The sequence below is a fragment of the Podarcis cretensis genome (genome assembly GCF_951804945.1).
Source record: "Podarcis cretensis genome assembly, chromosome: 7".
NCBI lineage: Eukaryota > Metazoa > Chordata > Lepidosauria > Squamata > Lacertidae > Podarcis > Podarcis cretensis.
This window is the reverse complement of record NC_137176.1, coordinates 28819741-28824136: the sequence shown is the minus strand read 5'-3', so window position 1 is coordinate 28824136 and position 4396 is coordinate 28819741.

Here is a 4396-nt window from a genome sequence, read left to right as displayed (position 1 = left end):
AAAGTGATGAAGGGGTTGGTGCACATTCCCTGCATGAAAAGGCTAAAGGGTTTTAGCTTAGGAAAGGACAATTAATGGGGAATATGATAAAGATTTACCCAGTTATGTGGAGAGTGGATAGAGTGGATTCCCGTAATGCCGTAACTTGTGGTCACTCAAGGGAGCTGGCAGGCAGTAGATTCAGGACAGATAAAAGAGAGGATTTCTTCATACGTATCATTTATGGAATTCACTGCCACAAAATGTGATGATAACCATTGACTGAGATGGTTTTTTAAAAGGGATAAGACAAATTCATGGAAGATCGATCTATTAATGGCTAATGTCTGCGCTAGCTAAGTGGAGGCTGGATAATCCTGGAAGTCTATTGACTGAAGTGCTAATGTCATGGCCTCAGAACTTTGCAGGACATACCCTATGTTACAGAGAAGCCTGGGATATTCCACCAATACCCACATTCCAAGCAGAGTGAATAGATCTGTGTCATAGTTTTCATGGGACAAACTACTAGTGCAAAAGAAAACAAAAGCGTTCCGTTGACTGTCAGCAACCTCTAGCTTAGGAAAAAATGGCTAGAGCAGAGATGATCATATCTCAGAAAGTTACGAAAGTAACCTAGCAGCATTTTTTCATTTGTTTTACACTTCCCCAAAGTTGGTTCAATGAGAGATGATCTCAACTTTCAAGATAGGAAACCAACAGAACAGCACCTTGAGCCAATTCCGCCCAAGCAGCCAGTGAAGGGAAGTAACTGTTGAAACTGGTCTCTGAAACGGCAGTCAGGGTGGTCAGGAATCCACTGGGTGGTTGGGATTCAGAACTTATAGGGTTAAGATGTTCTGAGTAATGCCTCACATTCTGACGTTTGGAAGGAGGGAGGAGCTTTACTTTCTGTTCTCTCTTTGTCTCTGAAAGAGAAGGACGCCATGAATGCTAGCAGTCCAGGAGAATCTGAGAAATGCTGAGCTGTAAATATTTTGCTGCAATAAAGAACTGATAATTTGGACACACAAGAGCTTGGTGTGTTTGGATCTGATGCAACAGTTTTTTCCGCTGTGTTTTTACTCTGCAAGGCGAAACCGGAGAGAAGCAGACCGGCGCAGCTTGGCTAAGAAGTGTGCCGGACCGCTGTAAACAGCTAATTGGGGTCGTAAACCAATTAAGCTTTTATAACATGGTAGTTAATAGCTAATAATAGACCTGTGGAAGTTGCAGGTGTTGTGTGCAAAGTAGAATTAGTATGCAGTGTTTCTTTTAAGGAACTGTGCTGTTCCTGCACAACTGAAGCCCACAGTTAAAATGCATAGAACTCCATTGCTCCCTTGTCCATCTATGTACATGGCTGACAGGAACCAAGGGGGGAAATAATATGGGGCGCCTGTCACCATGCAGCTGTTCTTGTAAGCTTACCTGGTCTACTGGATTGTTGAAGACCTGAGAGGATCAGTACTTTCATAAGATCTTAAGAAGAGCTTTGCTGGATCAAACCCAACATTTGTTGAGTCCAGCATTCTGTTCTCACAGTGACCAACCTGGTGCCCATAGAAAGCCAAGTAGGATATGAGCACTCTGCCAGGACAACATAGCTGAAACACACAGAGCCCTGCCTCTGGGAGCTGACCAGCTAAATTCAAAGGATGGGGAGGGAGAAGCTTGGGTAATGAGATGGGTATGAGCAAATGCAATTGTCAGTACTTAACACAGCTTTGTTTCGGTTGAGTAACTTCGCAGGAATGGAGTGTTTTGAGGAGGGGTTTTAAAGGAGGAAAGATGGCACATGTAGTTATTCTGGACGAGTTTCAAGCATTGGAAGCACTAGACTAGACTAGACAAGACATGAGGATCAGGTTACTTTTTAGATGGCTGAGATGCAGCAGTGGGGGGGGGTGTCATGCAGGGCCAGGCAGCTTTGGGTCTTTTTTCAGTGCAGGAATGAGGGACAGAATCTGCAGGAATGCCAGGTCAGAGCCTTCTTGCTCTGGCAAGTGAATGGAATGCTAACAAGGCTTTCAACATGAGTTCAGTGAAATTAGTCTTAGGAAACAGGACTGATCCTAATAAAGTTTGTTTCAAGCTGCTCTTTGGTACCTCTGTGCATAATAAACCAACACATCTGCCAACATCTTTGGACTCCCTTTGGGGGCATGGCTATAGAAGCTGTAGCAATGAGCTCCTGAAGTTCAAGGTTTGGCTAGACAGCAATTAGCGGAGGCAGTGTCTCCACCCAAACACACTCTGAGTCGAGGGCAAAAAGTAGAGTAGGGGTACAAAGCAGATTGACCTAGCCATTCTTATGATTGTAAAACTGTTCTGGAGTGGGGCACGGAAGCAAAAAAGTATCCACTTGTTATGAGATTGTACTTTCTGACTGCTCCTACCATCTCTTAAACTGTCTTACTGCATAATGTTTTGTGGGTGGCAAAATTATGTCATTTTATTCAACAGCTTGTAGAAGTTTCCACTCCCAGCCCTACATGAGAGGTACAAATCATTGAAGTAATTGGGACAGACGCTTACAGATGGCAGAATCACTTTTTCCCTCTCCACTGAGATTATATCCTTCCTAACCAATGACAATTGGGCTGTCATGAAAATTACATCATATTATCTCTCTGGAGAGACCAGCATTTCAGTCAAAGGACAGCTGTCAAAATAAAAAACTACTATATTTGGGAGACTTGAAGAATCTGTCCTTTTGAAGACTCTCTGAATTGTAGGACAAATTAATAGCAAATTCTCAATTGAAATTGTTCATTCAATTGGCTTTTTATACGTCAGCTGTCTAACAAATGTTACATTAACATTGGTAGTATTTGTTAAGAGTGTTGTTGTTGTGTGTGTGTCAAAGTTAGGCCTGTGGCAAATAGTGGTTCCCTTGATTTAACTAACTGGTGCATTTCTCTCTAACAAAGTCAGCTCTGGTTACAGGTTTTGCCTAGCTATTTTATCCTTAGCTATAAAAAAGGCTAGATGAGTGTCATGAAAGCCCAGCTCAGCTTTTAGGTATGATAGACACAGGAACACAAAGCCCTGTGTCCACTAGGTTCCTTTCTAATTTGTCCTATATATGGTACTCCCCAAATTTATATCTATCTTTGTTAACATAGTGATTATCTGTGCAGTGCCTTTATGACACGGTTAGGTCCTCTTGTGTCATCAAGCTAGGAATGGAAGAATAATACAAGAGCAAAACTATCTAATTTGTCTTAAGAACGTAAGAGCCCTGCTGGATCAAAGGGCCATCTATTCCAACATCCTGTTCTCATAGTAGTCAACCAGATGCCTGTGGGAATTCTGCAAGCAATAGTACTCTCTCTGCATGTGAATCCCACTATTGCTATTCAGAGGCACGTGGCTCAGGTTCAGCTCTGCTTCCAATACTGGATGCGGGTGGTTAGGTTCTTCGGCAATGAAGAAAGCACACCTTGCAACAATTGCAATCTTGTAATCGATTATGCGGGGCAGGGCTTACCTGTGCGCGCACACCTTTCAATATTATATTAAGTTGGCTCCTATGCCTGGGAACAACCCCCCCTCCCCCACTACTCCATGCGGTCTAGGCATGTCTAGAATTGTGTTGTAAATAAGTACCCCTAGTTAAAGCTATGGTTTTCTGAGTAGTGATGTATGGAAGTGAGAGCTGGACCATAAAGAAGGCTGATCGGGAAAGAATTGATGCTTTTGAAGCAGCCAGTGAAAGGAATTATGGTGCTGGAGGAGACTCTTGAGAGTCCCATGGACTGCAAGAAGATCAAACCTATCCATTCTTAAGGAAATCAGCCCTGAGTGCTCACTGGGAGGACAGATCCTGAAGCTGAGGCTCCAATACTTTGGCCACCTCATGAGAAGAGAAGACTCCCTGGAAAAGACCCTGATGTTGGGAAAGATGGAGGGCACAAGGAGAAGGGGACGACAGAGGGCGAGATTGTTGGACAGTGTTCTCGAAGCTACCAGCATGGGTTTGACCAAATTGTGGGGGCAGTGGAAGACAGGAGTGCCTGGCGTGCTCTGGTCCATGGGGTCACGAGGAGTCGGACACGACTAAACAACAACAGTTCCTTAAGAGCGCCATTCCTCATTATAGACCCCAGAGCGGGATGCATGCGCACGTGCATAAGGCGACTAAGTTGAGTTAAACGCGCTGCCCAACAGCAGCGGCCCTGAAGGGGGGTCCCCTCCTCCTCCCCTGAGCCCCCGAACAGCTTCTCTTCCGAAATTTAACGGGCAGCTTCCTCACAGGCGCAGCTTTGCGCCGAGCCGCGAGGGGAAACGAAGCGCGCTTCGGCGTCGCCGGCCTTTCCCTGCCGACCCCTCCCCGTCGCCCTTTGACTCCTCCGAGGCAGGCGGAGCGGGGGCGGAGGCTGAGGAGACGCCGCCCTCGCAGCGGAGGGAGCAG